This window comes from Chelonoidis abingdonii, chromosome 6 (genome assembly GCF_003597395.2).
Source record: "Chelonoidis abingdonii isolate Lonesome George chromosome 6, CheloAbing_2.0, whole genome shotgun sequence".
Taxonomy (NCBI): domain Eukaryota; kingdom Metazoa; phylum Chordata; order Testudines; family Testudinidae; genus Chelonoidis; species Chelonoidis abingdonii.
The window spans coordinates 91,115,475-91,140,943 of NC_133774.1; the positions used below are offsets into that span (position 1 = coordinate 91,115,475).

At 41.3% G+C, this 25,469-nt stretch overlaps 1 protein-coding gene across 10 annotated transcripts in view; it reads right to left on the bottom strand.

Moving 5' to 3' along the window:
• AOPEP (aminopeptidase O (putative)) overlaps nucleotides 1-25,469 on the bottom strand; it is a 346,149-nt gene that overhangs the window by 304,629 nt on the left and 16,051 nt on the right. For 5 of the 10 annotated variants that reach the window (XM_075067231.1, XM_075067229.1, XM_075067227.1 and 2 more), the window contains exons 3-4: nucleotides 23,181-23,580; nucleotides 7,782-7,896 (exon numbers count right to left, since the gene is read on the bottom strand). The gene's annotated coding sequence lies outside the window, so the exon portion shown is untranslated. Of the gene's footprint in view, nucleotides 1-7,781; nucleotides 7,897-21,124; nucleotides 21,177-23,180; nucleotides 23,581-25,469 lie in introns of all 10 variants that reach the window. The other 5 variants (XM_075067222.1, XM_075067224.1, XM_075067225.1 and 2 more) reach the window with 5 other exon arrangements.

The window sequence follows — 25,469 nt, forward strand, 5'->3', positions numbered from 1 at the left end:
CACCCCTTCCCAGAGACTTCCCAGCAGCCAATCCCCTTCCTCAGACTGTGCTGCGTTCGGCTCTCTCTAGGACCCAGCAGCCCTGCTCTTACATTCTCCACTGCTTCCCGTCTGTCCAGGCTCCCGGCAGAGTGGTGCCCCCAGACCTTTTGGTGCCCTAGGCGGCTGCCTATTCTGCCTATGGCTAAGGATGGCCCTGGAAGGGGAAGTGAGCCAGGCTGGGGCACACAGAGGAGCGAGCAGCAGGTGCTGGCTGGGGGCAGAGGGCAGCAGTGTCTTTGCCCAAACCTCCTGCTTTCCACCCTGGGGCCTCTTGCTGCAGGCAGGACTGGGACATGACCGTCGGAAGCCCGAAAAGCAGAGCTGCTGTGCTTGTTTACCTGATGCTAGTAGCTGCTTCCTACCTGCTCAAGCCAGCCATGCGGGGGCCTCTTGATGACCTCATCAACCCGCCGAAAAGTGCTCCCCAGAGCCCCACCCACAGGCGTGATCACATCCCTCCCCCAAATTCTGTCCTATTCAGGTTTAGCCCCACTCCCACAGCTGTCTGGGCCTGTGCTGTGAGTGGTGGGTGGAGTTTGTTTTGCTAGTATCCCTGGTGAGTGGGGAGGGACCTCAGACCAGATGCCAGGTGCCAAGCAGCAGTGCATATGCAGTAAGCGGTGGGTGGAGTTTGTTTTGCTAGTATCCCTGATGGGTGGGGAGGGACCTCAGACCAGATGCCAGGTGCCAAGCAGCAGTGCATATGCAGTGAGCTGGATGTTTGTAGCTCACGCAGAGGTTCTCAAACTTTACTGCACCGTGACCTCCTTCTGACAACAAAAATTGGGGGGACTGAAGCTTGAGCCCACGCGAGCTCTGCCTCCCTGGGGGTGCCAAAGTCAATGACCAAGGGCTTCTGCTGCAGACAGGGAGCCTATAATCTGAGCCCCACTGCCCACCACTAAAACCCTGAGGCGTGGGCTTCAGCCCTGGGCAGAAGGGCTCGGGCTTTGGTCCTGGATCCCAGCAAGTCTAAACCAGCCCTGGTGATCCCATTAAAATGGGGTCATGAGCCACTTTGAGGTTCTGATCCTCAGTTTGAGAACTACTGCAGTAGAGCATGATTGTTGCAATGTGGCGCATCTTATCCCACCTGCCAAGAGGGCAGCCATGGGGAGGACAGGTTGAGGGTTCCTCCAGATCCTGCAACTTTCTTGCCTCAGTTCTTCAGCTTCCTCTGTGTAAATGGAAGACATGTGGAGCTACTCTTACTGCACCAATAACACTCTAACAGGGTACAGGGTACAGCCCCCACTCAGCCAATATTTGGCTCCTGCTCCCCCAAGTTCTGATGCCTAAAAGAGAACAAGCGTATGTACAATGACACAGAATCCCTGATCCAGGACCTCCCTAGAGCAGAATCCACCTCACACATTGCATTACCTAAATCAAGAACAAGTGAAACAGCTGCAATTGCACCAAAAATGTCTGGGTCCCATTATGTGCTGGCATGACAGTGCCACAAAAAGACTCCAGCTCTAGCACTTGTGTCTTGCTGGATTCAGCCAAGTTTTAATCCCTAGCACTCAAATTCCACTGTTTAAAAAGAAACTGTTTTGCCTCATCTACTACATCTTAAAAATCCAGAAACCAATATATTCCAGTGCAAGAGTACTGAAAATCTTAGGTCTAGTATTTGGTTCTTGTAATCCTACCACAAATCCAGAAAATGTGCATTAAAATAGAAACAAGTGGTACTTCTACTGTTCCATTCAAAAAAAGAATTTTGCAAACCCTGTCCCCTCCAAGAAATACACCCTGATAGAAGAAAGCTCCAGAAACCCTAATACGCACGAGTCTCTTGCGGGATTTTTATTATTTGTTACAAGATGTGTTAATCAAGATCCCCAAAAATGATACAGTGATCAGGGGTGATTTTAACACAAAGGTGCAAGTAACAATGATAGATTGGATAAAGTTATAGACAAATGCAGAATGGTTTGGACATGAACCAAAATGGTGAATGATTAGTAGAAATGTGCAGGAAACAACCTTCTGATGGGTGGAATTATTTCCTCATAAAGAAATTCATAAAGCAACATGGAACTCTCCCCTTTCCCATGGTACTACAGAGAACCAGACAGATCACTTCTGCATTTCAAGAAAGTTTCCCAGCTCACTGGCAGATGTGTATTTATACAGGGGAGCAGAGGTCAGCAGCAATCAGAACCTTTGTATCACTAAACTGAAGATCAAGAAGGTTAAAACAAAGACCATGCATCAACAGGCACAATTAAATGACCCAAATATAAAAAGCCCTTTTCAGCTTAAACTGAAGAACAGGTTCAGTGTTCTAATGTACGTAACTGAAGAAAACAAAAGATGGGTGGGAAAACTGCTTTCTAACAACAACAAACTCAAAAAAGGAAGAATGGATTAGCAAAGTTACTTAGGCATCTGCAGAAAAAGAAGTGTAAAGCAAAAATTCATGAATGCTAAGACACATAACGACAAGCAAATGGCAAAAATAGAGATCTAGTTAGAGAGGAAAAAGAAGTACTAGAAGAAATAAAAGGGCATATATAGATAGAAAATGTCAAGATGCTGAAGATGCTAGCTAAAAAGGTGACATTACAACCTTGTATAAGACAAACAGTTAATAGTACTGGAGGCCCTGCTACAGATGCAGATGGAAAGACTTAGAACAGAAGAACAACAGAAAAGATGGACAGAACATTTTCAGGCTGTTGCCATGACCAAGCACATGTGAACTATTAGAAATATATGTGACAAAGACCTACTACTAAACCTTGATATTGATTTAGAAGATATTACAATTGTAGAAGTCAAAAAAACCATCAGTAAACTGAAATATGGGAATGCCGCTGGAGAGGATAACAATCCTGGAGAGATGCTTAAAGGAAGTGATGAAACAGTCCTGCAGACTTTCCTTGTGTTTTGGGATAGAAAATGGAATGAAGAAAAGAATCCAACTCAACGGAAGACAGTAAAATTGCCAAAGAAGGGTGACCTCACCAACTGCAATAACTGGGGAGGAATCATATCACTCATGTGCATCATCATCCTGGAAGATATGGGTTCTGGAACAAATTTTATAGTGGGGGGTACTGAGAGCCATTGAACCAAGCTGTAAATCTTGTATAGGATGGAAACCACTTCAAGCCAGAGGGTGCAGCAGCATCCCCAGCACCCCTAGTTCCGGCACTTATGCTGGACTGTATCAAAAAGCAAATAGACCTTCAGCTTGGAGGGAATCAAGCAAATTTTAAATAGAGTTCATGTGCAGACCATATTGTTGTTCCATATCTCTGAGAACAAAGTGTGGACTGGAAAGCATCTCTTGTGATATATTTCACAGATTTCTAGAAGACTTTTGACAGCATACACACAAACGGGCTTTGGAAAATTATGGTATACTATGGAATACCAGCAGAAATTATTAAAATAATCAAGGATCTATAGAATGCCAAATGTGCATTCAGAGACAGTGATAATATCAGCCAGTGGTTTCCAGTGGCAATTGGAGTAAGGCAAGGGTGTATTATGTCCCCACTATTGTTGCACTGATCAAAGACTATGTCATGAGGAAAGTAACTGCTGAAGGCAATTGAGGAATTTTATGGTCAAAAGATAAAGCACAATAAGGATTACCTTGATTTTGCTGACGATACTGTCCTGCTTTGTTCAACACGTGGCTTAAGGGAAGAAAAGACCCAGCTTCTGGCAAATACAGCTACAGCAAGGGAAGACAAAAATACATGGCTATCCATGTCCCCAAAAGTGGACATCAGAGTGGATGAAAAGCACTAGAAGAAATAAGCTATTTTATCTATCTAGGGAGTGAGATGTGCCATAAAGGCAACACCATGCTAGATGTCAAAGAAGCAAACAATTTTCATAAACTGGAAAAAATTTGAAAAAGTACCGTAATATGATTAGCATTGACAAAAATACAAATTTTTAACAGTGGCATCATATCTATCTCCATCTATGGAGCAGAGTCAGAAATTTACAACAGAAATTGATAAGAAGAGCCACTCATTCCAAAATAAATGCCTTTAGAAGATCTTAAGACTCCATTGGAAAGTGTTTCTTGCAACATCAGAAATTCTAAGTAGAGCAAACAATCTAAAGCATCAAATATAGTAAGACAATGGACATATTTAGAACACGTTTTAAGGATGCAACTAACTCAACTTCCATGGCAAGTGATAATATGGACACTACTATGCAGCTGGAGCACGGACAGTTAGGCAAATCCCTGATCAAAGTTAATGGTATTGGACCGGGAATTAAATACATGGTGCTTTCCCTTCTAAACAAGGTTTGTCCTCTACTTTCCTAGCATCACTGTTAGTAGTTTGAAATCCAGATTACCTTTATTTCCCTGAAATGTAACTGTGATTGTCACTAAGAATTTTTTTAATAAGTTAAAATATCATTCCTTTTTATATCCTACATGTGATTCATAAGAAATTAAGGGAATTGCATTCTTTAGAGAACAAATGCAAATCATAATTTTTTTTTCCCACTGCTAGCACTGATTAGCCAGCAAAGACCTGGAGAAATAGCAAGTGAGGAAAGGAGCGAGAATATAAGTAAACTTTTTTTTGGCAATTCTTAGCAATCAGATTAGCAGCTAGTGGAATGCTTTATCACATTTCTGACATCTTGTTTTTCTTCTTACTGTCTATAGCTGTTTATAAGCAGAGGTTGGGATTTGAAAAGAGGCTAAACTGTAAAACAAAAAAGGAACAATGAGATTTACATCTGTTGAGTCAGAGTGCAAAAACAGTTAACACAATTATGACTACATTTAATGTGTAGCCATAAATAAATAAGAATTAGGGACCTCTCTTATCTCTCCATTAATCATCTACTAAGCCCCATCTCGTCTCCATACCAATTCTCCTTCACCTTTTACCGTTTAGTCAATCTACAGTCTAACCTGTCATCTACAATCATTAATTTATTTAGCCTTATTACTAACCTCATAGAAGTGTTTTGTTATGTAAAATTATTAAATATGGAAAATGAGGCAAAGAAAAGTTTAGTGATCTGCCCAAAAATTGATGCTCAAAGCCAGCATCAGAACATTGGCCTTAGAGTTAGGAGTCCTAACTGCACACAACACTCCATACCTTACATACCAAAGGTTTTGTTCTGAAAATGGTTAGAAAACAAAAATGCATGTACTGAAAAATCCAAGCAGCTATCATGAGATCTCTCAAAAATATTACTGCTTTATATTCTCAGGAACCATTCCAGTTAAACGACAGCTACTGCACTGTGTGCATCTACAGTGTGTGCACTTCAATAGGGCTTCCCACAGCTGCACTTCATGCAGCTTACTGCTCTTTATAGCTCAGCTACTGAAAAAAATTAAGGTGGTCTTCACATCATGCGGAAATCTTTTTTGAAGTTTGTGCTGCCTCATTGGCATTCACAAAAAGTCCTAAGGCCAAATTCTCTACTGATGTAAATTGGTGAAGCTCCGTCAACTTCAGTGGAGCTATGCCAATTCACACCAGGTGAAAATATGGTCAACAATGTACACTTAACAGTTCTGCACACTAGTCCTTCCTACAGTGTTTACATTTCACCCTGAGAGGAAGCTGTTCTAACTAAATGACCTCAAGGCAGTCATTAGGAATTAATTTTTCCCAGATATTCTCCAGAATCCTTTCCTTCAAACCCATAGCACTTCAGCAGGTGACATGGATTCCCACAGAGTTCCAAAGAAAATGCTGCAGGACCTATCACATTGGGTGATGGGGCACATCGGGCATCAGAGGACTGATTGTAAATGGCTAATTAAATCCCCTCCAATGGGAGTCTGCAGACAAACAAAATGAACAGGAACAACTCATGGTCATCTGGAGTTTGAGAATAATTAATTTATCACTATCAGGGTCTGTTCTGATGAGCCTTTTCAATCATGTTAAGAAACAGGATGGAGAAACACACCTTCCTTTTTGCCCATCAAGACAAGGCCCTAATGTTGCTGTGTGAGATAGCCAAAACTCACTGAAACAAGGGTAGGATAGAAAAAATAAAAACCTCTCCAAATCATTAATTGAATGTTTCATTCACTCACTCACTTTGACAACCAATGAAAACCCTTGGAGCAAAGAATCACTCATTATCTGCTGGCACACGTATCCCATCTCTTCATCACAATGCACTTTCGTTCGTTTCCAGAGTTATCACTTCACTCTCAGCTGTCTAGGGATGCTTCTAATTGGCAAGTTGTTGATTTTCATTAGTTCTGTCAACCCAGCTCCACAAAGGAACTTAGGTATTGTGATGCTGAACGTTGTGATGCCTAATTTTAGGCACCCAGAACAATCACAGGAACAACACTGCAATCCACAAAGCCCGAATTAAACACTCCTTATGATGCAATTCACAAAACCACATGTGCTAGGTGGTGAGCCACGTAAGCTCACCAGTGAGAGATGCCAAGGACAGGGATGTGTCCTAAACCCTCTGCAAGGAACAGGCTGTCAACAGGATGGTGTGCTGCCTTCCCAGAGCCAAGACATGAGACCTCACTCTAAGATCAGATAAGCATCCTAAAGTTGACAGGCAAGAATCCATTGGGCATGGTTCATAATGACAATAATGACACTGCATCACTGGATACCTCACAGATAATAGATGACTTCAGCACGCTTCCAGATTCCCTGAAGAAGAATGTCCAAGCAATCTCTGAGATCCTTCCTATCCCATGAGCAAAGGAAGATAGAAGTCAGAAGGTGCTGCAAGTGAACCCCTAGCTGGATAAGTGGTGTAGGGTGGAGGATTTCAATTTGGTGGAACATTCTATGGAGAGAGGGGGCTGTATAGTATGGATGGCCTCCCTCCACTACAGTAGAATGGGAACCGTTCTCCTTGGCGACAGGCTGCCTAGAGTAATCAGGAGGGTGATAAACAAACAACAAAAGGGGTGGGTAAAGAGATTAAAAAGAATAAGAACATCTAAAGTTAGTAAAAAAAAAAAAAAAAAAAGCCTCCAAAATGTAACATTTCTTTCACTAGGTTTAATAGTGTGTAATGCCCTGATTTAGCATATACACCTCTATCCCAATATAACATGATCTGATATAACACGAATTCAGATATAACGCGGTAAAGCAGTGCGCGGGGGGGGGGGGGGGGCGGTGCTCCGGCAGATCAAAGCAAGTTCAATATAACACAGTTTCACCTATAGTGCAGTAAGATTTTTTGGCTCCTGAGGACAGTGTTATATCGAGGTAGATGTGTATCTTGTGGAATCATAGACTTTTAAGCCCAGAAAGGACTATTATGATAATCTAGTCTGATCTCCTTCATAACACATGGAATATCAAAAACAGAAATTCCATCATGTGGAACCTTAACATCTCAGAAAAGACTCCTCAATGGGGATTCAAATTATTCACTATTTACTGATAAAAGTCACACTGCCAAAAAATATCACTTTTTTCAAAGGTGTTGACAGGAACAACAAAAAAGGCATATTATATAATATACGTAAAATCTGGGGATTCTGAATGATTCTGTAATCCGTAAATTATTAGATGCTGAAAATGCTTAAAGATAATTGTTCTTGAATTTACAACAAGCTCTAGGTTTTGTCCTAATACCTTAAACTCTTACGATGTGTTAAATTATCTCCACAGAGGTAATATACGTGCAAACAAGTGTAAAAATGTATCATTCTTGTGAAGCTTTCCTAGAATTACATTAAATTTACAAGAATTACATCAATTAAGTGTAACTGTTTCATTTCTAACCTTTATCTATTTATACTGAATATTTCTTTTCTTCAGTCAAAGGGTTCCACCAACAGTATAAAGTAATGCTGTCGTCCATTCCCATACTTCTATCTGTATATTTAATTATACCCATCTGAAAGAAACAACAACATTATTATATTAAGTCTAACCTAGAAACAACAACATTATTATATTAAGTCTAACCTAGGTAGTTCACTTCTGACTTCACTATGGGCTTTAAAGATTTATCCTAAATTATATACTGTGTGACTGTAACAATTTAAAAAGGTGTCAAACAATAAATCTATTAGCATGTATAGTCATCTGTATGTATTTTACAAATCATGTGTATTCTTGCTAAAAATTGTGTGGGTGAGTTTTAGTTAAGGAGAGTGATTTAGAACATGGCATGAGTTGGGTACAGTGCCAGCAGATACTACACAGTCTGTCTGAGCCAACAGCAGCTTTGGCAATGTGGCTCATTTGTAATTCACATCATCTCAACTGTTCCAATCCTGGGCTTCTCAGAAGGGACTGTCAGTTATGCATAAGTGCATGATGGTACTAATTTGTCTATTTAAGAATTTTGACAAGGAACAGGTGCCCATCATGACTCTCTGGAACTTATATAAAAGGAACAAGTGCATCCTACACAGTGCTAAGCCATTCTCAGATAAGATCTTGTTTGTTTGTCATCAGTACCATATATGATCCATGGTTTTGAAGGATGCAGAGAGATCTAGCAATATCAACAAAGAATCTGATTTGTTGCTTAAGAGCAGAAGAAGGTAGTCCCTTAGTGCCATGAACAACAGGCAGTTTTCCTCAGGGCCATTTTGGTATCACTGCCAGGTCTGAAACATGACTGTGATATATATCTAGGATTTTGACAGATATTGCTGGAGCTTGGGGTCTCAATAACTTTACCAAAGAAATTGAGATTGGAGAGTGGGTGGCATTCAGTGAGGCTGTTTTAAGAGTTGGTGTCAAACAGACAGCTAAAGGTTAATGTCTCTTTCACCTGTAAAGGGTTAACAAACAGTGACCTGCAACACCTGACCAGAGAACCAATCAGGAGACAAGATACTTTAAAATCTTGGTGGAGGGAAGTCTTTGTTTGTGTGTTCTTTTCTTTGTCTGTGTTCTCTCTGGGATCTGAGAGTGACCGGACGTACTACAGGCTCTAATTTTCTATTCAAGTAGTAAGTGCAAGTAGAAAGGCAGGTATTCTTTTAATGGGTTTTCTTTATTTCAAATGTGTACTGGCTGTAGAAGTTTTAATGTGTATTTGCTGGAAGTATTTAAATTGTATTTCGCTGGAGAGGCTTTTTTCTCCAGTTTCTATAACTGAAAAACCCTGTAATATTCCACTTGAATTTACAGTGATTATCCTTTATTCTTCTTTCTTTTATTAAGAGCTTTCTTTTAAAATACTAATGATTTTTTCCCTCGGTTAAGGCTGAGGTATTGAGTCGTACTTCACCAGCGGACTTGGTGGGAGAGAGAGGAGGGGAGGAAAGTGAAATGTCTACTGTGTTTTAGATTCACGGAGCTTGAATCGTAATTGCCCTCGGTGAGGGGGAAGGCAGAGGGGGGAAGGGACATTCCTCCCTAGTTAAGATTCAAGGATTGAATTCCCCCAGTGATCTTCCAGGGTAACCCAGGGAGGGAAAGCCTAGGAGAGGCACTAGTGAGGGAAAGAGTTTACTTTCCTTGTATTAAGATCCAGGGGGTCTGGGTCTTGGGGGTCCCCAGGGAAGGTTTTGGGGAGACCAGAGTTTATCAGGCACTCCAAGTCCTGACTGGTGGCAGCTTATCAGATCTAAGTGGGTAATTAAGCTTAGAGGAATTCATGCTGGTACCCCAATTTTTTGGGCTCTAAGGTTCAGATTGGGGAAAGATACCATGAGAGTTGGCTTCTCCAAAGTCTGAGTACTGCATTCATTAGGATAACTGATAGTTTGCATTTCTGAGGGAAGCACAGGTTATCTCAGTTATCAAGGGGACTAGGTGTTTCTCACTGGATTCACTTCTCATGAAGGACAGGGGGTCAGTTTTAGAGATGCATGAAACACTTCTGCTCATCTTTAGCAAGCTGGTGCAGTTGTGTTTGAGAGAACACAAAGGACTCAGTTGTGTCATATGCCCTTTTAGCTTTCTTTATGGGTGAGGAATATATATTGTGACAAAATCAGACCTGACAGATCTAAAAGGGTGGTTGAAGACAGGTATATCAATCTTAAAGCCCTTTTCCTATGAACGGAAAAAAGTTACTTCAGGTTAATTATGGTCACCAGAGTCTAACACGTGATGTCTAGAAAACTGATCCCAGTTAGGAGAGAGAGGGGAGAGGAGGGATGAGAAGCAAGCTGCAAAAGAGCTGTGTGCAACAAGGGGAAAGGGCTCCTCCCAGGTAAAGAGTTGTTTTTCTCTACAAGGGAAATCTTGTATTTATTTCTGTTTGGAGTGGGGACCTGAGTTCCCAACACAGTGTGGGTTAGAGAGTGTTGCTGGCGGCTGGTAGCAGCGTAAGAGGAAGTACGCCAACGGGACTTAGGAAATTTGTCTGTTTGTTTAAAGAAACCTCGAGGCCAACCCTAGGGCCTGCTCTGTAAATAAGGCAACATTAAAAATTAAACCTCCTTATAGGACTGATTTTCTCCAGGTCCCAGCACCAGAGGGGAGAAATGCTAAGTTTTGCTATGATGAAAGAGTTGTGTTGCCACAGTATGAAGTTGCATCTGGAGAATTTCATGGGTTGCCAAGTGGATCTTGCCCCATACGCACTTCATTCAACTGGTTTTTTGCTTCACTAGGTAGAGTTCATCAGAAAAATCACAGTAATTTACAGAGATAGTAGGACGGAAGGGGCTTTGGGGAGCAATCAATGGCTTCAGTCAGTAGTTGGTTGTAGTCTTCTGCTAGTTTGTCAACTCCTTCCGAACATTTTCTAGAAGCTTCATTCACTGAAGTGGAAATGATTGATTCGTTTAATCTTTATCATGAAAAGGTGATGGTCTCTGCAAGAGGACAGATTGTTGTCCACTCTACCTGACCCAATGCCAAAGATGAGCTCTAGTGTGTGTTCGGTTTTGTGGGTGATGCTGAAGACAACTTGAGAAAAATCTATGGTAAGTAGAAAATAGTGAACTATGATGTTAGATATATTGTCTATGTGGATGTTCAGATCTCTCAGGACAATGACTCTTGAGAAGTCCATTAGAATGTTAAATAGGAGCGCTGTTATTTCTTCCAGGAATCTCAATGGCCTTCATTGGATTTCTCACCAGATTATCTGTACATCAAGGATATTCTTGTGTTTATTTCATCCCTGGATTCACATATTAGGACTGTACATTCAGATGACTTAATTTTCAAGCTGGGACTCTTCTTGCATTTGAGATCAAACGAGGAAGTATGGCCACATTGCCTTCTTGCCTCATGTATGATGCAGACAAAGACCCACCGGAGACACTGAGGAGACCATCAAGCTAATCTTCACTGATAAACTAACAAAAACAAAATTTGAGATTATGCGCCAAATTCAATCCTGCACTAGACACAATCTTTCATTGGGTTTCTACCCAGTTCAGAGCTGTACTTGGTCCTAGATCTACAGAGATGAAAGACCAGTAAATAATCCATTGTGACACCTAGACACCAAAAAGTGACACGTCTTGAGGTGATTTGGTATATATTATACACTAAGTATGCATGTGATAAAACCTGTTGATCCATTGTACTATCTTATTTTCAATATAAAGATATATACTGTAACTAAGAACAATATTGATAGATATAAATCTACCATACGGGTGCTTATATACACTCACAATTTATCCTCACTGTACCATATGCCACCACAACATGATTTACTAATATTCAGATAGATCTAGAGAAAAAAGGCACACAGCCAGTCAATTAAAAACTGACACTTACATAACGGTTTGTACAGCTGCACTGCATCAAAATTTACAACACTTTTTCCCTCTGTAGTGCAGTCAACCATAACAAATGCTAACATGACACAATTCCACTCACAAATAAAAGTAAGGACTAACATTTTGAGTTGAACCTAGCATAGTCATCAAACAGCTTTGCAATTTATGATGCTGACCTTTTCAGTATCAGAAAGAAATCAATAAAAAAGGAAAAAGGCAAGATTTTATGTAATACAAATAAAACAGGCTATAGTGCAGAGTGGTGAAAACTGTTCATTTCATTCATTGAGGATGATTGTACAAGTTGCTTACTGTTCCATTCTCATTTACCAGTTGTAAGTTTTCCGGCCTTCACTCTCTTTCACTATTATACTGTAACTTTTGGTAAATAAGGTTCCCATCTTTCCTATTTCAAAGTTTAATTCTCCTTCTAACTTTTATTACCAAACTAACATTTGCCTCACTCCAGCAAACATACACATACTTTAAGGCTATTTTAAATATTTAGTTCAGGCAAATGTAAACAGTCAAATAAATGAAATCTACAGAACTACGTATCTAAAAGATTCAAAGTCCCAAATTACTATCTAACATGATTTCAAATTATTAGACGTGGTGCAATAGGAGTCTAATTTACTATATTTGAATACGAAAATCCTTCAGAAGTATTAGATTTGTCAGTATTTTTCCACTCTATGTTGGATTGTAACTGAATCCTGCTACTTTAATTCCAGTGCTTTGCATGGTGTGGTCCTTTCCTAAATTAAACTTTAAGTTGTCATGTTACCACACATTAGCTACCACTTGCTAACTAACATGTTCTAAAAGTCTAGTCTAGGCAAGGCACCCTACCTTTAACATGTACTAAACTAGTCAAGTACTAACATCATACTTTTATTCCTAATCTAGATAAATGCATGGCAAATATGGTATACAAGTGTGATAGTCTTTGCTCATGGGGAGCATTTCCTAGCAGTCAGAGCTTAGGACCTTCAACCTGCAGAGGGGTTTTTTGAGCCCTCCCATTGCACTGGGCCCCATGAAGGTGATACGAGGGTCTAACGCCCAGGACCACATTAAGGCTGCCTTTCCTAGGCCACTTCCTACCACTCAGCTGTTGTCCAAAGTTCATAGTCTACCCAAGGAAGCTGTGAAGGGGGTCAGCTCACTGCTTAGCATCTCTTCACAGCCAGGTAAGGCACAGTAGCTCTCTCTGTCTTGAGGAGGCAGGTGCCTCTTCTTGTGCCTTGGCCCTCTGGCCATGTCAGTCCCAAGTCTCTCCCCTTCCAGGATAGTCCATAAACAAAACACAGGAGCTGCAAGCTAGAAGCCTTTTCTCTTCCCTGATCTGTTCATAAGGATGCTCTTCTGCTTCTTTTCAACTCCTCTTCCAGTCTGTGCATCTTTTGAAAGTGTGGTGGGGCCAAGCTAGCTGAGCCCGAAGCAGTTCAACTGTTTGCTGTGGGGTTTGTATACCCCATCACGACAGGGTACACATGCAGTAATCACAGACCTCTTTTAGTATCACTTGAGCTGCTGGAAAAGGGCAATAGTTGTCATAGCATTGCATTAATTTCTACATATTGATACTGCAATAGTACATAAAGGATCTGAGCCCCATTTTGCTAGGTGTTCTACAAACAATACAAAGACACAGTCTTTGATCCAAAGATCTTGCCATAAATACAAGTGATATACAACATCATCTGGGGGAGAGAGACACAATCATATCACTTGTATATATGTGTAGTGAGAAGGTGCGGCCTCCCACCCTGTCAGAAGGGGAGAGACCTGAAATCACTCCCTGGTGGGCAGAACCAGGCCATGTGTGGCCACCCAGCCAGAAGCAGAGTGGTGGGACAGGAAGTGGGATTATAAAAGACCAGCCTCCTAGCTCAGTAGTGGGAGAACTGTCAGAGGAGCAGGACGTCTCAGAATAAGGTTAGGCTAGGGTTCAGGTTTGAATTCTGGTAAAACAGATCATCATCACATGCTTAAATCAATAATATGGATCAAATTCAGTCCTCGTGTAATTAGATGCAACTCCTACTGACGTCAATTGAAAGCTCCAAGTATCTGCTTACACCCAGTCTGAATCTGGTCTTGTAGCCGTCATAGCATTGAGTTTTCAGCTGAGAATACCCCTGCACGATCCTAAGAACCAGTTTGACACATAGTCATACAAAGCTCCCAATACCACGTGTATTAACTTCTATGATATACAAAAAATAAATGTCATAATGCTAAGCCGAAATGTTGATGGTGTCCACCTGCTGTAATGTGTACTCTCTTATTCATCTGTTTTTTCCTATAAGCAATGACATTGTGATAAATTCATTATTTTCCTTTTTCATGTAAATTAAACTTCTCCAAAATAAGCACTGTAGATGGAATGAAACAACTCCTTCATTAATCTATGAAATTGCGGATGTGAATGTAAGCAGAGCCTCTGGAGGATAAAGAAGCACAGGGTTAAAAACTGTTACCCCACTATAACTCCATTAACCTATCACATACTTTCTTCTGTATTTCCTTTCCTGTCATTATTGATGAGTTGCAAGGTGTTTCTGTGTAAACAGAAGATATCTGTCTCCTCTCTAATTGCTCATCATATCTGATTTGGGGAGCATCAAAATCTAGGCTTTGCATGCCCCATCTTTTCCTCATATGGAATGGCACTCATGAGAAAGGAAAAAAGTTACTGACAAAAGCTGGGGCATTTTTTTTGGTCACATTTTCCCATCAGTTTCACAGGGATGCAGATTTCCTGGCAGGGGAAATGGTGAGGCTGCATCAGTTGGGGACAGCCAGGAAGCACAGACCTGTGTCATGTTATGGTTCCTCAACCAGACCTACAAAGCAGTTTTCTTTCCAGATGCTCCCCCAACACATCTGGTGGCATAGTTAGCTACTGTGCTCCGCAATACTATCCTTTGCATGGAGAATTAATGCTAGTCTGCACCACATTAACTTCTCCAGTTAATAAATGCAGATCATTATGTCATAGTGGACTTTAGATACCTTTGCAGGGAGCATGCGGTATAGACTTGCTGCTTGTCCACTAGATACCTGCATTTACTCACTGAACCCCCTAACATACACATGTGATGCCATACTGTGAACCCCTTATTCCCACTAGGGAGTTGTTTGTATTGATGTCAATGTGATTATTCCTGCAAGTAGCTGCTCACTATTGGGAATAAAGGCTTCACAGCCTGGTCAACAGAGAGGTGCATCTCGCAAAGCTGCCACTCCCTTTGTTTTGCCCCAATTCAGCTCTCTTTTTTTATATATTATAGCTACCTTCCACTGATGTGAAGGAAGCATTGTGGCTTATATTGCAGTTATTTATATGCCACTGATTTTGTTTTTACACATTTAATCATATGACCTTATTTTTGTGCCTTTGAATTTCCTTTCTCTTATTGACCTTGTAGTCTATTTTTCATCTGGCTCCATCATTTATTTATTTTGTTTTTGTTCTTTTAATTGCTAATGACAGGGAAAGGAATATAGAAAAAGTACACACTTTGGGAGATTTGGTTAATAAAACTGTCTGGAAAGCTTACCTGAGAGTTGCAATGGATTATGAAAAGGATTTCTGAAAAAAATTTAGTCTTTTGCCCATTCCTGGAGATGTAATTGGCAGACACTGTTTGAATAAGAAATGTCTGAATGCCAATTATAATTCAAAGAGGTAATGATGAATTGGTTTCTCCTAGCTTTCATTTTTTTGTTTCACTGCTTATAGGAAGTACACTTCTTGCTTGGCACATGCTTATTATTTCTGATCAACTGCAGCAAGAACGGAATGGGGTCTTGGAGACAAAGCTCTGAACAATGTCAAACTGGCATGTTAAGCAGCTGCACAAGAGGGCTGCAGATAAATGTTTTCACTAGAGAATGATTCAATTACTCATCCTGTGGTGAGCAATGCTGATGTGAAGTAAACTTGAGTTAATGGATATGATCTTAATTTTTAACCCTTCTACTTCACTCTTGCATAAAGACCATTGCAGAGGGAATACGAGTATAAAATAAGGTGCACTATTAGGGGTTAAATGCGTTACAGAACAGAGATAAGTGATCATTCTGAATATCATTTAACTGCTTTACTGTAAAAATGAAGGCAATATTTGCACAGAGATTTACCGTAGCTCTTTAAAATTTTATGACTGACTAAGCAGTCCTTGTTATGCATTCCCAGGATTAACTGATCAGCTATGGGGATGTTCTTAGCATTTCATATCCTGACCTTATGACTTTCATAATTGTATAAGAATAAAGAAAACTGGCATTTGCACAATAACGTGCAATAATTGTTGCCTCCATTATTCTTCCTTTTTAATTTCACTGAAAGATTAAATGTGAAACTGGCTGCTCAGGGATATGGTCAATCATGCTATGAACTATAGATTTTCTTTTACTAGAGAATGTGAATAGAGCTTTTTGCCACTAATTTACTGTCCTGACTTTCATTTAGGAATGTAAAGTTAAACAAACAAAATCTAAGCCTCCCCTCACCAATTTTTTTTTAAAGTCTATAACTGTTCCATTACTAATCATTCTACTCTGGTATTTGGGTTCTTATACCAATCCCATAACTGTGGTACCCATAAACCACTGCACTCTAATACAGAAATTTCAGAAGTAAGTGATTTTGAAACCTTCAGTGTTATATGCTCCTCCTGATTTTTTGGGGGGATGGGGGTGGGGGGGAGGAAGCAGTCTTAACATTTGCACATAAGAAAAAAATTGCAGTGTCTATAGAAAATCTTCAAAGATAATATTTTGGATTTGTAAATTACACATTAATCTGTCACAGATAATGCTAGCTGCCATATCCATGTAGTCTTTGTCCTTTTTATGTAATTAACAAGCATAGAAACATCAGATGTTAACTCTTTCCTAGTTGGTTCTTCAGCACAGGTGCAGGGAAAACCAACCAACATTTCAGTTGATTTTGTTTCATTGAAATCAATGGACAATTAAACGTTCAAGAAAAATGAAGATGTTGAAATAACATCTCTTAATCCTCCAGAGTTCTACTCCCTGTTTCTATGCACAGTCTATTTGCTTACTTTTCTAAGTAAAATGAGTTTTCACTGCTTTTTATTCTTAGCACTGCACACAATTCTGCTCTGGGCAAATGAGCTGGAATCTTTTTTGGCATTTACAATTCACAGAATTGTTAACTAAGTTCCAGTTGTGGAATCTTGATCATTGGTGATGATCCAGAATTAAAAAGAACCCAGCCAGACCTTTAGATTCCAGGTTGAAATTTCCAGGGCAGATAGTTTAAAAATATTTTTTGAAACAATCAATATTTTTGAAACAGAATCAAGAGAAAACTGGAAACCCAGAATACATTTGTTTTTTTTAAATGCTGTGTTACTTTTCAGAGTACAGCTGTAATTTCAGGCTTATGTTGCCTGGTACATTTAACAGAACAGCTCTTTAATCATCAATCAGAGTCATGGCATGTCAGTAGCAAGGCTGCAATTAATAAACAATTCCACTAACGGATATTTGGGGGGTAGATAGAAGGCAAGTAGGCCACCCAAATAGCATGGAGAAGTTGAATATCATTAGAGGGCATAAATTAGGTATTTTTTCCACAAACCTCTTGCCTCTCCAACTTTGTCTAAAAGTGCTCTGCAGTTCTCTCTGAGTCACAAGAGAGCACCAGCCACGTAGGTTGGCTGAACAGAAAGCGTTCCTACTATTTATGCATTTTCCTTTTGTCTCTGTGCTTATTTTCCTACTACTTGAAGACCTCCTCTCAGGCACAATTCTTTCATTCCAGTTTGCAGGGAAACTGGAGAGATAGAACCATTTTGTGACCCAGCCTATAAAGTAATTCTCCCACCTAACATTACTGTGCAGCATCCCTGAAAGGAGTAAGCAGGTGCTGCATGCTCACTACTTCCCATCCAAGCAAGTGGGCAAGGAGTGGTTGCAATGAAGACTCCACCCCTCACCATGCCAGCCTGCACTGCTGAGATGGCACACATCAGGTTACTTATTCCGGACATTGTGTCTCTCTGAGGAATCTTCCTCGTCTGGTCCTGGAGCATTGAAGCTATGCACCACTCATTACAGAAGGCAGACTGTTAAAAGCATAAGCTAGCTCATAAGTAGCAGTTAAGGGGAAATTTTTCCAAGGAGGGAACATTATGCTTGCAAAAACATGTATAGCCTCTGCTTCTGCAAGAACCTGCATTTGCACATAAGAATAGACAACATGTGCAAACTGACATTTATGCACGTAATTTCTCATCTGCATATTAAAAAGGGCCTACTTGTGCATGCTAAGGTACATGCACATGTGAGCTAGTGAACAGGGGACTGCAAACAGGGAAGTTTGAGAGGGAGAGAATGAGATCCCCCTGCTGAACGAACAAGATGCAAGTAGTAATCTTGGGGTGAGTGAGTTTTGTTTGGCTGTTTGTGTTTTTCTTTCTCTTTGAGGTTATTTAAAGTTACAGGGTCAGTTGGGATTGTGTGTTTGCAGACTGTGTGAGCCTTTGTTCCCTGGCTCATTATTGATCAGCCTCAATCAGCCTTGTGATCACCTTCCCTCTGTGTGACTGAACGAGAGGATAGGACCGACCTAGGAGAAAAGGCCTTAAAAGCCATAGGCTAAGCCACCAAGGGGACTGTGCAAACAGGGGACCGCAAACAGGGAGTTTGTAAGAGACAGTAGTAATATAATTGCTATGGTTATGAAGGGCTACATTGCCAGTACCCACACTGCTCCTGTCTCCTCCACCTGCATCCAGACCATGAACTTGACCATGGATACCCTACCCAGATCCTGTGGTAGATTTGCAGAGACTGTGGTCTGCATTTCCCATTCAGAAAGCCAGACTCAGGGGACTATCCATTGTGAAAGGTGTCTGCTGGTGGAATCTCTCAGGAAGCAGGCGGCAGAGCTACAGGAGGTTTTGGCTAGGCTGAGGAGCATCCGTGCCCATGTGGAATTTATTGACAGTATTTATATGGAGATGTCCAAGGCTGAGGAAACTATCCATCTAGAGAGGACTGCTGTCATGCCACTGAAGGAGGAGGATATGGCTCTGTCACAGGGAGGACAATGGCTGCTGGTTACTTCTGGCAGCAGGCAGTGCTCCACCCCTACTGCCGACCCACCCACCATAGTGATGAACAACTGTTGTACTGTCCTGGCAACAAGCGATGAGGAATCGCCTCCCAAGGTGGAGGAGGCGAAGCTACATACCCCCAAGGCTGGGATGATCACAACCACAACTCCCAGGACGAAACATAGGGTAGTGGTCATTAGTGACTTGCTTCTGAGGGGGACAGAGGCACCCATCTGTCAGCCTGACATAGCATCTCGCAAGGTATGCTGCCTGCCAGTGCCCATATCCAAGACGTTATGGAGGGATTGTCAAGGATCATCCAGCCCTCTGACTGCTACCCTATGCTACTCATCCATGGGACACTAATGATACTGCAAGGTATGACCTTGAGCAGATTAGAAGTGACTACAGGGCACTCAGAGTAAGGGTGAAGGAGTTTGTGGTGCAGGTGGTGTTCTCTTCGATCCTTCCAGTCACAGGTAGGGGCCAGACAGACAGACAGATGCAGCCAGGCATTCATCTCCAAGATGCAAGGATGGTGTCGCCAGGAGGGCTTTGGCCTCCTTGACCATGAGATACTGTTCCAGGAAGGACTGCTAAGAAGAGATAGGGCCCACCTATCAAGGAAGGGGAAGAGCATACTTGGATACAGGCTGGCTAACCTTGTGAGGAGGGCTTTAAACTAGGTTCAGTGGGGGCAGGTGACAAAATCCCATGGGAAAGTCAAAAACATGGAGACCTGGGAGAAGGGTCGGAATCTGGGGGGCATGGGCCATTATAGCAGGGATAAGGGAGACACAAGAGAGAACATAGAGGGGAAATCAAATCAGTATCTTAGATGTCTGTATACTAATGCAAGAAGTACGGAGAATAAGCAGAACAAACTTGAAATGCTAGTTAATAAACACAACTATGACTTGGAGGGATAATACACATGACTGGAATATTAGTATAGACTGGTACAGCTTACTCAGGATGGAGAGGCAGGGAAAAAAGGGAGGAGGTGTTGCCTTATATATTAAAATTGTGTGCATTTGGATTGAGGCTGAGATGGAAACAGGAGACCGACTTGTTGAAAGTCTCTGAGTAAGGATAAATGGGGTAAAAACAAGGGTGATGTCACAGTAGGGGTCTACTATAGACCCCTTAACCAGGAAGAAGAGGTGGGTAAGGCTTTTTTTAAGCAACAAAATCATCCAAAGCACAGGACTTGGTGGTGATGGGGGACTTCAACTACCCAGACATCTGCTGGGGAAATAATACATCTGAGCACATATTATCCAACAAGTTCTTGGAATATATTGGAGACGTTTTTATTTCAGAAGGTGGAGAAAACTACTAGGGAAAAGGCTGTTTTAGATTTGATTTTGACAAACAGGGAGGAACTTGTTGAGAATTTGAAAGTGGAAGGCAGCTGAGGTGAAAGTGATCATGAAATGGTAGAGTTTATGATCCTAAGGAATGGTAGGAGGGAATGCAGAACAATAAAGTCAATGGATTTCAAGAAGGCAGACCCTAGCAAACTTGGGGAGTTGGTAAGTACGATCCCATGGGAAACAAGTCTAAGGGGAAAAATAGTTCAAGAGAATTGTCAGTTTTTCAAAGAGACATTATTGAGGACACAAGAGCCAACAATCCCATTGTGTAGGAAAGACAGGAAGTATGGCACGAGACCACTCTGGCTTAACCAGGAGATCTTCAATGATCTGAAACTCAAAAAAAGAGTCCTACAAAAAAGTGGAAACTAGGTCAAATTACAAAGGATGAATATAAACAAATAACACAAGTATATAGGGATAAAATTAGAAAGGCCAAGGCACAAAATGAGATTAAACTATCTAGACATATAAAGAGTAACAAGAAAACATTCTACAAATACATTAGCAGCAAGAGAAAGACCAAGCATAAGGTATGCCCATTACTAAATGAGGCAGGAAAAAAATAACAGAAAATGAGGAAATAGCAGAAGTGCTAAATGATTTTTTTGTTTCGGTTTCCACCAAGAAGTTTGGTGTGATTGGATGTCTAACATAGTGAGTGCCAGTGAAAATTAGGAAGGATCAGAGGCTAAAATAGGGAAAGAACAAATTGAAAATTACTTAGACACGTTAGACATCTTCAAGTCACGAGACTCTGATGAAATACATCCTAGAATACTCAAGGTGCTGACTGAGGAGATATGAGCCATTAGCGATTATCTCTGAAGAGTCATGGAAGACAGGAGAGATTCCAGGGGACTGGAAGAGGACAATTATAGTGCTCATCTGTAAAAAGGGAAATAAGGACAACCCAGGGAATTACAGACCAGTCAGCTTACCTTCAGTACCTGGGAAGATAACGGAGAAAATAATTCAGCAATTTGCAAACACCTAGAAAATAATAAGGTGATAAATAACAGTCATCATAGATTTGTCAAGAACAAATCTTATCAAACCAACCTAACAGCTTTCTTTGACAGGGTAACAAGCCTTGTGGATGGCGGCGTGGGGAAGTGGTACATGGGATATACTTTGACTTTAGTAAGGCTTTTAATACTGTCTTACATTACCGCCTCATAAACAAACTAGGGAAATACAACCTAGATGGAGCTACTATAAAGTGTGTCCATAATTGGCTGGAAAACTGTTCCCAGAGAGTAGTTATCAGTGGTTCACTGTCAAGCTAGAAAGGCATATTGAATGTGGTCCCACAGGTTCTGTTCAATATCTTCATTGATGATTAGATAATGGCATAGAGAGTACATATAAAGTTTGCAAATGATACCAAGCTCGGAGGGGTTCCAGGTGTTATGGAGGTTAGGATTAAAATTCAAAATGATCGGAACAAACTCAAGAAATGGTCTGAAGTAAATAGGATGAAATTCAATAAGGACAAATGCAAAGTATTCCACTTAGCAAGGAACAATCAGTTACACATATATGAAGGAGTTCTGCAGAAAGGAATCTGGGGTCATAGTGGATCACAAGCTAAATATGAGTAAACAATGTAACACTTTGGGGGGGGGGGGGACAAAAAAAGGAACATCATTCTGGGATGTATTAACAGGCGTGTTGTAAGCAAGACACGAGAAGTAATTCCTGCACTCTATTCTGTGCTGATTAGACCTCAACTGGAGTATTGTGACCAGTTCTGGGCGCGACATTTCAGGAAAGATGTGGACAAATTGGAGAAAGTCCAGAGAAAAAGCAACAAAAATGATTAAAAGGTCGAGAGAGGACACGATAACAGTTTTCAAGTACATAAAAGGTTGTTGCAAGCAGGAGGGAGAAAATGTGTTCTCATGAACATCTGAGGATAGGATAAGAAGCAACAGGCTTAAAATTGCAGCAAGGGCGGTTTAGGTTGGACATTAGGAAAAACTTCCTACCTGTCAGGGTGGTTAAGCGCTGGAATAAATTGCCTAGATAGGCTGTAGAATCTTCAAGAGCGGGTTAGACAACACCGGTCAGGGATGGTCTAGTTACTACATAATCCTGCCATGAGTACCACGAACTGGACTAAATGACCTCTCAAGGTTCCTTCCAGTCCTACGATTCGACTAGTAACACATTGAGTGAGTACTGTCCTACTATTACCGTTATAGCTTTGATAGCTACCGAAACTCAGATCCACAAAACAAAGACTTAAGTTTTCAAACTTCAATGCCTACAGTTAAGAACCTAAATCCATATGCAGAGATTTACATAGGGGGCCACTACTGAAAATGGAGCCTGAAGTCTCCTGTGGAAGTTCCAATATTCTAATAATTTTAGAGAGGTTATCTATTAGCACACTAATAATATCTAAAATACACTCTTCTCTGCCTTGAGAGAGTGCCTTCCTTGTGCCATGTCTGTGGGGCCTTCCTATTCCTTCCCATCTCATATTACCCTAATATCAGACAACCAAAGACCTTGTCCCTTCTTGAACACTGTAGTAGCATGGAGTGATTCCTTCCTGTCAGCCTTGGAGGGAGGCCACCTATCAGCCAATTGACAAGGAATTAACATAGTATGTGCCAATGGGGCAGATCAGGTAGATTATCAGTCTTCAACCCAGCTGTGTCTTTAGGGCAGACGGAGTCAGGCTCAAGCTCCCTCGGCAGGGCACAGCAACTGCAGTGTATGGCCCAGTTCCCTGGTGGGGCAAAAAGCAAACAAATGGAGGCCATCTGGCCTAAAGTGCGTAGGCTGCCACCTCAGGAATGGGGCTGGCAGCAGGGGGTAGGAGGACCCAGGCCCAACCTACTCCACCAAGTCCCAGCCCAAAGCCTTAACAACGGCAAGTAATCCTGCTACTGGGTCAGCAGGGATCCTCCCGAAACACACTGACTCTGGATTCAGCAACACAATCAGACTAATTTCTGGTTTCTCTCGGCTACTTCCTATCCCTACCTGTTCGAAGGGCTTCGTTGCTCACGGGCCCTCAGGCTCCTCAGAGTATTCGGCAGTTCCTCAGGGTATTCCTCCAGGGGCACGGGTTGGTACAGCTCGGTCTCTGGCTCAAGGGTCAGCAGTAAGGCAGAGGAATCCAACTCCTTCCCTGGCTCTCCCTCAACTGAGCTGGAAGCCCCACATCTTATACTTCCTGGTCTACCCCTCTGCTTCTGGTGCAAAGGTTGGGCCTGACCTGGCTCCGTCCACCAGAGGGCAGGGAGCAGTTCCTGTCAGCGTCAGAGGGAGGCCACTCAGCCTGTCTACAGACACAGTTCCTGAATTCAAGTACCTGGTTGTTTAAGTTCTGAGATCGTCTCTCTCTACTCCTTGGTTCACAGCATGAAAGAGAAGCTGGGACCTGCAATGGAAAGACATGGTTCATAGTGGGAAAGGAGAAGTAGTATTCCTGAAGGAAAGAGAAGCGGAGCTAGGTTAGGATTTGCTCTAGACAAGAGTCCTGAGCTGGCCAATCCTCCAAGCACCAGAAACCCTCCCTGCTCCTGCCATGGGACCATCGAGTGTCCACCAAACCAACCTATAAAACGGGCCTTCCATGGAATCAGTGTCAGACACCATTAATATTGGAGACTGCCTGGCTCCCAATCCTATCCTCAGACTCTCTCGCTCTGAATGAAAAGGCTTAAAGTGTCATGCTTTTCCTCATGCCACTTTGCAGTACTTTAGATAGCTAGATTAGTATAAAATCTATTCAAGCAAGAGTAGTACAGTGGAGAGCAATGGCACACATGTTAAATATTTATATAATATATGTAAAGTCAGGACACCCAGATTTGCTGACGAGCTGATTTATTTTCCAGCAGTACATATAATCTGTAGTAATGGGATATTACTGCAGCAAAGTTCATTTACTTAAAGTAAAATAACCACAGCCCACACCTATTCAGAAATTCTGTACTAATTCAGACAGGCCTTTATGTGCTGAACTTGTATTCTCTGGCACCACTGTTAATATTTAAAGGGATTTCAAGGCATGCCATTAGTAGAAAATGAAGAGATTACTGGTGAAATAAGAACATGAAGCAGCAGAGACCTTTCCCGATTCCAAAACAACTGGCTTTAGATTGTAGACAAGAAAAGACCATATTCGTGGGGAAAAAAAATGAGAAAAATGTGAGACAAATTTTTGTTTTGCTTTAAATATACCTGTATAATTAAGTATTCACAGAATGGCAAGTATCCAAAGAAGCACTCAGAGGAGTTTTCCATCCCTTCTGCAGCCTGTGGCTTGTTTGCAGTTTTTGTCCTTAAACTTCTTGATTTCCTACCATTCCCCTTATCAGCCACTTATACTTTTTATTCCTTTCTAGCCTCAAATATGAATTAGGCCCTGTCTATACTAGAACATAAGAAGACCATCTTGGGTCAGACCAAAAGTCCATCCAGTCCAGTATCCTGTCTTCTGACAGTAGCCAATGTCAGGCACCCCAGAGGGAATGAACAGAACAGGTAATCATCAAGTCATCCATCCTCTGTCACCCATTCCCAGCTTCTGGCAAACAGCGGCTAGTAGCCATTAATGGACCTATCCTCCATGAACTTACCTAGTTCTTTTTTGAACCCTGTTGTAGTCTTGGCCTTCACAACATCCTCTGGCAAGGAGTTCCACAGGCTGACTGTGTGTTGTGTGAAAAAAATACTCTCTTTTGTTTGTTTTAAACTTGCTGCCTATTAATTTCATTTGGGGACCTCTGGTTCTTGAGTTATGAAAAGGAATAAATAACACTTCCTTATTTACTTTCGCCACACCAGTCATGATTTTATAGACCTCTATTATATCCCCCCTTAGTTGACTCTTTTCCAAGCTGAAAAGTCTCACTCTTATTAATAGCTCCTCATATGGAAGCTGTTCCATACCCCTACTCATTTTTGTTGCCCTTTTCTGAACCATTTCAATTTCAATACATCTTTTTTGAGATGGGGTGACCAAATCTGCACGCAGTGTTCAAGATGTGGGTGTACTATGGATTTATATAGATACAATATGGTATTTTCTATCTTATTATCTGTCTCTTTCTTAATGATTCCCAACATCGTTTGCTTTTTTTTGACTGACGCTGCACATTGAATGGATGTTTTCAGAGAACTATCCACAATGACTCTTAAATCTCTTTCTTGAGTGGTAACAGTTAATTTAGACCCCATCATTTTATATATATAGTTGGGATTATGTTTTCCAATTTGCATTATTTTGTATTTATCAACACTGAATTTCATCTGCCATTTTGT